The sequence below is a fragment of the Phasianus colchicus genome, chromosome 1 (genome assembly GCF_987193195.1).
Source record: "Phasianus colchicus chromosome 1, bPhaCol1.hap1.1, whole genome shotgun sequence".
NCBI classification, from domain to species: Eukaryota; Metazoa; Chordata; class Aves; order Galliformes; family Phasianidae; genus Phasianus; species Phasianus colchicus.
The window spans coordinates 45,059,011-45,069,497 of NC_143436.1; the positions used below are offsets into that span (position 1 = coordinate 45,059,011).

The window sequence follows — 10,487 nt, forward strand, 5'->3', positions numbered from 1 at the left end:
TGTAGCCACATGGCTGCTGAATCTGTGCCTGATTTGGTAGCTCAGTCTGATACAGGCATCTCAGAATACTAAGGACCTTTCCATTGCTTGTCAAAGCTGCCACCAAACAGCTAATCTGACTTCCAAGTTATCTCATTCGGAACCAATATAATGGGTCAGTTGCTTTAGTCGGGAATAGTCCACTGATCTCTGCAATCGGATTCCAGCAGTCAGAAGTAAAATGTCAATTAAACAATTTATAAAAGAAAACAAACAAAAATACATTGAGAAATCCCATTTCAGAAAGACGGTGTTATATTTCCTTCAATCACTGATTATATTGTAGGTAACAAATTTCATTAAGTTGCAACTCATCAGCACAGATAAGTAACATTATGGCAAAAAGCCTGGTTCAGATTGGTCCACTTATGCAGAAATAACTTTTTTAAGCCAGGAAGCTCTGAGTTATGATTAAATTTATGAGAAAGTTCAAATGCCATCTGTTTCATCCATTTTTCAATATATAGTATGCATAAATAACCCAAGTAACCTCAAGCCTCCACGGTTTCACCAAGATCAAAGGAATGCCACTGAAGGCACACTTCAGTCCTTTGGCTGAATGATGGATGAATATCTAAGTGTGCTTTGAACTGGATTCATGTCCAGATTTCCATCTCTGGGTATCCTAATTTGCCTTTGGAAATCTGGAGACTATTTCCTCCTACTCTATGCATCCTGCAATCTGCTGTCAGAAAAGCCAATTCTCATTTCTAACACCAGCAGAGAACTGTCACAAAACCTTAAATTACAGGATTAATTAGCTTCACAGCACTGGATAGGGGATCACAGAGCCTTTGCTGGCAAGCTGTGTAACATCACAAGTACAACACAGAACTAAGCTGGCATTAGAAATGCAAAGGACTAAATTATGTTATCAACTATGGAAAGAAGACATACCAGCCAAGAAGCAGCCACAGCTCTGTCTACCCATTACCCTGCATGAGTCATGAGTAGCTGGTAAGAGTCTCTCACCCTGTGTTACCTCTGTCCAACACGTCTCTTTCTCACAGGGGACAACTTGCAAAAGACCATTTTGACAAATGTATCCCCACATGACCACTGTGTGGGCATATTTCAAGCCACTCCTGAGCAAAGTCAGGAAGTAGACTGCAGCTGCTCCTTGATGCTGGCAGCACATCCCCGAAGCCACTAAAATAAGATGCAGTTCTCCAGCATGGTAATTCCCACTGAAGAGCTACAGACAGAGTATGTGCTGTATTCTTTATGAAAACATTAAGGAACTGCCAGTCAGCATACTGCGACTATGCAATTTTGATAGTGGTCAAAGTGTCAGAAACTATGATTTGCCCAAAGACAGCATTCAAAAATCTTTTTTTCCAAAAGTATATTCTAATAAAACAGGACATTACAAAATTAATACCAGCAACTGAGGAATGTTTGAAACACTATAGTAGTTCTGGTGTTTTTTGTTTTTTTTTTTTTGTAAATGAGGTATTACCTCCACAATGCTCAGCCTATCAGTATACTACAGAATACTGAACAATAAATTAATGAAGCACTATTTCATAAAGAATTTATTGTAGACATTTATTCATCATTGCACAGATTCAAACAACAATACCTTCTATTTAAACCAACATATTTTTAGTAATCAAGTTAAGACTCAACTGAGACAGGGGAGGTTTTAGGTTAGATATTAGAAGGAAGTTTTTCACACAGAGGGTGGTAACATGCTCTGTCAACCTTGGGAACAGGTTACCCAAGGATGTTGTGCTCAAGGACGTGGCTCTGGGCAGCCTGGTATAGTGGTTGGTGACCCTACACATAGCAGGGGAGTTGAAAATAGATGATCTTTGTGGTCCTATTCAACCCAGGCCACTCTATGATTCTATGATTCTAAAGAAAAGGCCTTTATTTTAATCTGTGAAAGTCATGAAAGAGAAAGTTATAATAGCCATTTTCTGCTCAACGAAATAGGTACACAGCTGTCCACTCCATCTGCATATACTTTTAAATAAGACATTCATATTTTCACTTTGTATAAATTTCAGTAAAACTTTTAAGAACATATAGAGAATCCATACCTGCTAAAAGAATATGTGGATCGGGAAATCAGAAATCATTCATAAAATTCAGTCTAAACAAATAAATAAATAGGCCTACTTTAATTCCTACCTCCTCTAGATAGTCACAGCTGGCAGTCTCACAAGTTGGGACAGTTTTCAGCTCCAGTTTAAGCATCCTTTCGGTTTGGGGATAAAAGGCTCCACCTAAGCATTCACCAAAAAAACATCAGACATCTTCTCATTGAGAATCCGACCTCTCTATGAGCCATTATCAGTATATATCAGCTGCGCTCTTCCAAATATTTTTTAAAAATATCCATGTAGGTGTTTCGTCTTTTATTAAGAGAGGAAAAAAGTGTGAGAATGGAGATTTCTGCTTTGCACAATGAGTTCAAGCTGGTAACAGTCTGTAATACCATTACATGACATGTAGGACAAAGCTGTTGCACAGGACCCTGAGACTTTACCTATCCACCATGCACAAAGAAGCCAGTGGCTGTAAGGCAGGATTGGCAAAGGTTCCAAGATTGCCCAATGGTTTCTTAAAGGTGATTCTTGCAATGTTCTTGGGGAAAGGAAAGGTTACTGGTATCTATGGATAATCACACAGGTGCTTCACTTCATGTGAATGGGTCTGCTCCATCAGAGATGTATTAAACTACCTCCTTATCTGACAGCACTTAATCCATGCACTGGGTCTACCAGGTCTAAGAAGTTCTTCAAGGTGATGGGAATCCGCATTAACAAACAGCCATTGAATACTCTCCTGGAGCTGTAAGCAACCTGTCAAGACAGGAAGAATAAACAAAGTATACAGCTGGAAACCAAATTCACATCCCCCTAATGGCTCTTGCACACTGAGAACCCCTCCTTTGAACATTGCTTCCCTGATGTGATAGCGTTAAATTTTGCCTACAGTGAGATAACCTGGAGGAAATTGTTCAGAATTGTTTGGAGTTTGCTTGCTGCTGTTCTTCTTCTTTCTCTCATATTTTTTCATCTTCTTTGTTTACTCTTTAGGAAAAATTTGTGTGGCTGTGAAGATGATTGAAGCGTCATTTTCTCAGTTTTTCCCCAGATTTCTTGTTTGTGCTCTATGCCATCCTTTCTTCCTGCGACTCTTCCTTTTGTGACAAAAAGCACTGCTAATTGCATAGATTAACTTCAAATCCACGATCAAAGGTTTAGTGCTTCAATTTTCTGCTTTTTAGGCATTTTATTTTTTCTCTTATATGGTAAACTTGCAAAACTGCTCACTGCAGAATTGACTTGATTTTCCTCCGAAAGTTGAAGAAAATGGTTAAGTGTGGAAGGGGAATATTCTTACTTGATCTTATCTGGTATTTTGGCAGATATATATTTTGCATTATATCATTAAAAGGCAAAGTGATGGTTTTTGAGTGTGTTTGCAGAGCACGTACTACTGGAAGCCATGCTGCAGAAAAAGGAAATGCTGCCACTGTGTCATTTTTACTTTTCCTGAGAGTGATAAAACAGAACCAACTCTTGGCATACAGACTGTTTATACAATGTTTGCTAAGTTAGGTGAAAAGACATTATGTGTTCCTTGTCTATCAAAAATTTCTACAGGCATGGAGAGTGGATAGGCAGCATTTTGAAAAGCTCCTTAGGGCTTTTTAAAAAGATTTTTTATACTTCAACTGGCATGAGAGGCTTCCATTTCAAACATCAACAAAGGATGGCATTTGTGCGTCTGCCTTGCTGCTGAGGGCTGAAAGGAGTCAGAGTTCCCTGTGCAATTCTGAATCAAGTTCAGCCTTGTGTTCTCATCTGTAATCAGATAAAACAAACAAACAAGAAAGGACAGGTGGGGAAAGCATTAATATTTCAAACCTGGCTTTACCTGTCTTTTGCCTTTGAAAATAAAATTTGCTGTTTGAATCAGTTTTGGCAGTCAAATTTTTTGAAATCTGTTATATGCAATTTGAACAACCTCTATACCTTGACATGCTGGGTTATAACCACCCCAGGTGTAGAGAGTTATGCTGACAGCCAACCTATGAATTCAAAACTCTGTACATAAAAGTAGGTATTGTTAATGCTGTGCTTAAAATGCTGTGCTTATTCTGCTGAAGAAAAGAACTTAATTACATGGGGGTGGTGAAGATGAAGCTATATGAAAGCATAGCTTTCCACAGCACAGTGTTGGACTTATTTGTCTTATGTACAACCACTACAGAGCTTTCCTTTCCCTTAGCAGCAGCCAATCAAAAAAATGCAAAAATGGTAGATGACTAAAGCATGCTTAATGACAAACAACATACAGTTTACTCAAAGTCTGCGTTAGCTAATGAAAATAGAAGCTGAAAGAATCAGGAGCAGATCCATTACATGGTTTGCTTTTGTAAATGGACTTTATTTATGTTTAAGCTTACAGATAAACAGTTTGTGATTCCAGAAACTGCCTGTATATACAGTATGTTGATGTGATATATTTTGTTTCTTGAAAGCTTCTTAACATAAAATAATAATAATAATAATTACCCTTTCTATAACTACAACATTTTATCATCACAGATGATGAGAGAGCACAATTATGGTTTACTCACCCACACACTGAAGAAAATTGTGTCGTTCCTACATCCTGATTGGCTGAAGATTGCAAGGGATGGATTTATCTTCTTTGTCCTTTCTTTTTTGTTCTTGCTTTTTGGAAAATTGAATGTCCTCTTTCCCTGTTTTCCCACTTGTTCATCTACAACCTCTAATGCAAATTTGTACCAAATATGCTTGATCACACTCCCAAATCACAATTAATTCTTACTATTATTATTTCTCTGCTGTCACAAAGATTTAAAAATCTAAATATCTTTTTCTTTTCTTTATTTTTGAGGCAAGGATAAGAAAGAGTATTGAACAAACACATGACATTAAAGTAATAAAATATGAAGTGAATTTCCTCTAGATTTCAAGCTAATTATTTTTCCCAGTTTGGTTGCACTCAGCTGAGAAACATTTAAAGGAGTGCAAATTAGAAGATGGTTAATACACAACCTATGGTTTCCTCTGCCAGTCTTCAAGCAGAAGATCACACTTCCCCCTCCACACCATTTTCAAGTTTTATAGCTCAGTGTAACCATTTTAATTGTTTTTTTTCTGCAAGGCATGAAGATAAACCATGCATGAATCAATACATGAATGAATCAGCCTCTAGTCTAGCTCACTGATTTACTCATCATTTATATCCTTGCATAATTTACAGAAATTGAAAGTGTAGTGAGGCTTTGCGTTCAGCTGAATGTGGCTTGCTTACACGGTCCAATAGGGTTTCACGTTCCAGAAAAGCTGATTCTGTAGGGATTGCTCAAGCAGGATAAAAACATCTAAAGCTTTGTGCTAAAATAGATGCAGTTAAGTACCTAGGTGTCTCAGCACTTTTAGCCAAATCTTAATGAGAATACTGACATCTTGGTTTTGTCACGCATGGTCTCACTTAATTCAGAGGGAGTTGGGGCTCCCTGTGCAAAATTCCGTAGGCTGACGTATCGGCCTTTGGCTATAAGAAAGACTAAGATTTATCTCAGTGAACTACAGCTGCTTGAAAGTTAGGCATCTAAACTAATTTACTTGTCCAGGTTCCTGCAGTGACTGAGATACCTCCCCCACCTGGCTGTTCCTCTCATAACCGGGATTCACCTTCAGACATTACCACCTCTTGGATGTCATCCTCAATTCTTCACTTCCACTATCCTTAACAGGATGTGAGACCACAAAAAAGCAAGACACATTAACTATTTCTAACGCTTCTAGAATAATACCCTTCTTATCAGCATGTTTCCTTGTGTTTTCTGTACTACTCTTGCCGTACATCACAGGAACAAAATCCCTGCCAGGTTTCTTTAGAGCTCTTCTCCTTTGACAATGTTTTCCCCCATTCTCTCCACTTTCACACAAACACACCTCACCATTGCCCAGCCAAGAATGGAGACAGGGGTAGGAGGGCGAACCCCGCAGACTGTCTGCCTCCACAGACTCTTATTTTGGATTTCGTTGACCTTTGGTAGGGCAACTCTGTTTCTGATTGCTCTCCTGGTTGTATTCTCCAGGGGATATGGCTTTTATATTATGAATTTTGAAAGATTCTAGGGAAGAATTTCTGTCACTCAAAAGCCCTGTATCTGTTTGAAGTGCTTGGATTTATCAGTGACAATTACAAAACAGAAGCAGTCTATTTGTGAGGAAAGATTTCTGTTTGTTGTTTGTAAGCTATTTTCACTTTGGCTGTAGCTGTCAAGGGGGATTTCACAGCCATCCACATTACGTCTCACCCCCGTAGCTGATATCAGAACCACCTTTGCTGCTTGAGTAGAAAAAAGACTCAAGGAGACACATTGCCTTGTAAAGGAAAAGAACAAAAAAATATATTTGTAGAACCAACCTAGAGCTCCACATCAAATAACATCTGTGTTTAAAAAGAAACACGGGGTCATGATGTTAATGAATTATTGTTATTTCCTAGAGGCACAGATGAAGTGTTTGGCTTTGTGCAAATCAGAAGTCTCAAACCAGCCCTGTCCCATTAGCAAAGCACATCAAACACCACAAGCTGATTTCTGGTTCAGCTGAAGGCTGAGGATTTACACCACTAACAACAGCCACGCATCTGGTCGCGTACAGTCAGGAAATGAACAACTCTGCATGAACCGAAGAGAGCGAGGGTGCAATAAAAACATATCCTGCAAAGGGATCTGTGAGGGGAAATGGGAGGAGAGCTCAGCTTGCAAGAGAAGAACAAAGCCTGTCTCTCTCCAGACTCCACTCTTCAGCAAAATACCACACAGGAAAGGCCCTGAAATCCAAAACATCACCGAGAAGATATTCCAGTCTGTGTGAAGGTCAACACCCAGGGTGCTGAGAGGGCACCAAGAGGTGCACCATGACAAAGAGGCCTGGCCTCCCTGCAGAGAAGATGCTGATGAAGGCACTGGGCTTGTCCCATCATCCAAACACTTACAGTAAGTAAGTAGTCAAGGAAGTATCCACTTCTGAAGTAAGAAACATCATGTTTTATTCAACTTTGCTATGTTCAGATTGCACATTTGTTTCTGTAACCACAGACAGCTTTTGGAAGCAGAGTTAAGCAGCAAGCAAGTCCAGAAGGTCTGGGAGAGGATACAAAAGTGTCTCTTAATGTTCCTGATATCCCCAAAGGAAAACAGTGAAATGAAAGCTGTGAGATTTCTTTAACACGTTATAATGGGGTGAGAAGGAGCTTCCATACTGTTGTGGGGGTTGGTGGGTTTTTTTGTCCTTCAGGACTTCCCTCTTGCCCACATGAGGCAGAAAAAAAGCTTCACCAACATGACTGGAAAGTGTGTTTCCAGAAGGAAAAGCAGGACAAGTAGTAAATGCAACTACTCTTGCTTAAAGAGCATTGCATGGTGACATTTTGGTGACTTTGGCTGTTTTGGTGACATAGTGTATCTCGTGATGCCATGAAAGTGAACTTCCTGTTTGCAGAGAGATGTACACACTATAAGACATGTGCCCTACTGATATCTCGACCACCTGTTGCCTTGCTTTATCTGATCAACATTTCATTGATTCTTCATGCAATCAGCATATCCATTCCCATACTTAATTAAAATCCAAAGTCTTCAACTGTGTGGATATCTGCACACACCTGGCATACATGGTATACATGGACATGTTTTATTCATATGTTTTGAGAACTAGAACTAGAATTATTTTAAAGTAATTAGACATGAAGGAGAAGCACTAAATCAGATCGTAAAAAACATAAAATGGATTATTTCTTCTCTCATTGCACCAGTAAATGGCAAAAAGCTTTGGTGTTTTTGGCAATGCTCCATTTCCTTTACTTCACAGCTGTGTGAAATGAGAGAGGTATTTTGTAATAATGCAGGTATACTATATCTAAAAACAAATACAGCATTCTCTCTCCTATACCTAGGAGAAAATGAACAAGGCTAAACTCACATCTTCAGAGCAATGCCAACAGATCATTGAACACATGCAGACAGAAGAGGTGCTTGGGTCACTCGGGCTAATGGTGCTATTTGTGGAGATGATTCAAAGTGCTCCAAGTCAATAACCACCTAATTGGCCTCGGTGGACTTCAGATCTTGGCTTCCCGTGACAAAGGTAAGAATCTGCTTAAACTTATCTGAGAGTTTCAAGTTTGTCCCTAAGTTATAATAAAGCACGTGGTATAGTCTGTACTTTCTTGTAATTATAGTGATTTCTTGCTGTTGACAGATGAGGTGGTATATTGCTCTTCAGACATGGATGACATGCATACTTCTATTTGAGAAATCAGAAGTCAGAACAGAATTAGGTGCTTGAAGACTCCTGACAGAAAAAGACAAAAGAAGATAAGAAACATTGCACACTGCAGCAAAAACAGACCGTGAATATTGAAAGCAGGAAATCCTTGAAATAACTTTCAAAAGGCTCAGCCTTACAACTGAATCAAAGGCTCACTCTATTTTCATTTTCTTTAGGACCCTGGATGAATCTTTTAAATACAAGCTCAATTTTCATGTTGGGATTTAGCCTCTGCATGTGAGCACATCTGCTGGGTGATCCAACCCACTGATGCTACCTGCCCTCCTAAGGGAAGTTCATCTCCCCGGCTGAAGGATCAGGAGGAGTACTGCAAACCTGGACAGGGTTTCTAATCTTGAAGCAGAAGATAGGGAGAGTACATTCAAGTTGTGAAATGTGGCATCAGGGAGAAGAGCAGTGCTGGGCCAGAAACCTTTCTTTTTCCCACCTCCCAGCATAGTGCTGCAGCAGGGAGAGGGCAGTGGTCCCTCTGATACCCCTTATTCTCCATGCAAAGAGCAGCAGACGGCCTTGCACCAACATGGATATGGAGCAGCCACATGGTGAAAGCACTAGAAAAGCAGCTTAAAATCTGCTTCAACTGTTTCCCAGCAGGTGTTTACTTCCTCCCAGCTGACAAGTGTGACTTGCTGTACAAACACACACACCCGTTTGCGGACAAAGTCAAACATGCAAACCTTCGGCAGCAATTTAAGTTTGTGTGACTTTGCTCTTAGACACTTTAAGAGCAATTATATGGCAGGTAACTGCCTCTCAGCTGGGAGGTGGCAACAAAGGGCTGGGAGTTCAAAGACCTGTCAGTGTCATGTAATCAGTTATGATAATAAACAGGGTGTAAATTACAACAGACTGTGAAACAGAATTGCTATTAGATTTAACAACAGATGGGTAATTGTTCCCAAATCTCGACAATACTGAAATGTGTACCTCAATGATTTCAACCCCATGTGAAGTGACTGGGCTTGGGCTTGGAGCCTCCAGTGTGGATTTTGATATTAGCGCAGAAACCAGGGACATCTCTGAGCATAGGCACCAGAGGGTAGGAACACTGCCCCTCTGCCTTTCTGGTCCTGTCCTGTGGGGGACACACAGCTCCTTTTGCCTCATGAGTGTTGAGTCCCACCTACAGCATCACGGGGAAGACAGTTTGAGCTAGGTGTAAAAAAGGAATCACTGAACTTAAAAGCAGGAAAGAAATAGAAAAAGAGAGGAAGACAGTATTGTCCAGAAGGAGTAATAACAGCATGCGCCAGAGGGAACAAGTTCCCTGCTTGGCAACATCCCTTCCTGTGATCCAGGATGAAAAAAGGACTGCACTGTGCTGAGATGGATGGTTGGCTTTATAGGGTGAGGAGCTGTACCTGGATGAGACATAAAACCAAGGCCCTGATTATGGCGTCCACTCATCAAAGCTCTTATCATTTTTACTTTCAAAGGACAGAACGCGACAACTTGTTTCCTGTTTCAAACCAGGTCATTAACTAATTTTTCTGTTTCAGTGTAAATACTGTTTTCCTTTGTGGTGGCATTATGTGCTGTTGGGTGCCATGACAGTCCTGCACTGTTGTCTTCCCTGACAGAAGTCACAGTAAGGGAAAATAATTTTAGCCAAAACATTTTTGTCAGTGATATCCTGGTTGAAAATCCCTCTACACCTATGTCTCAGCTGCAAATCTGCCTCAAGACTTCCTGTAATCTTTCTGGTGAAGCTCCACTACACACAAATCAAATAAAGAGAAGCTTTCATTGGTGTGAAAAATAACAGAGAGTATTTCCCAGGCAATATGTCCTGATTAAATGCATTTTCCTCCCAAATTTCCAGCACAATTTAGAATTTCATGTGCTGTTCTGTTGCTAAAATAATTCTTTCTCAAGAACAGTTTGCATTATGCTTTCAAAACTATCACATTTTTGGAGGGAACCTGGAATACCAATACTAGAGATAATTTCATCACAAATCATTCCCCTTTGTTGGAGAAAGCTTGTGTGTTGGCCACCTATAGAGCTACTATCCAGCTCTATGTGTGAATGTACAGGAAAGCACATGTATGCATTGAGTCGAGAACAACCAGTTTCACTTCACAGCAGATG

General features: G+C 40.0%; 1 long non-coding RNA gene across 3 annotated transcripts; it reads left to right on the forward strand.

The window, feature by feature from the left end:
- The first annotated feature begins 6,118 nt into the window (after nt 1-6,118).
- On the forward strand, nt 6,119-10,302 carry LOC149919539 (uncharacterized). Of its 3 annotated transcripts, XR_016466239.1 has the most exons (4): nt 6,119-7,042; nt 7,145-7,288; nt 8,002-8,192; nt 8,307-10,302. It is a non-coding gene; the product is annotated as an uncharacterized LOC149919539 (long non-coding RNA). The 3 variants fall into 3 exon arrangements; XR_016466240.1 differs by having other exon boundaries at nt 6,122-7,259; XR_016466238.1 differs by having other exon boundaries at nt 6,123-7,288.
- The last annotated feature ends 185 nt before the right edge of the window (nt 10,303-10,487 follow it).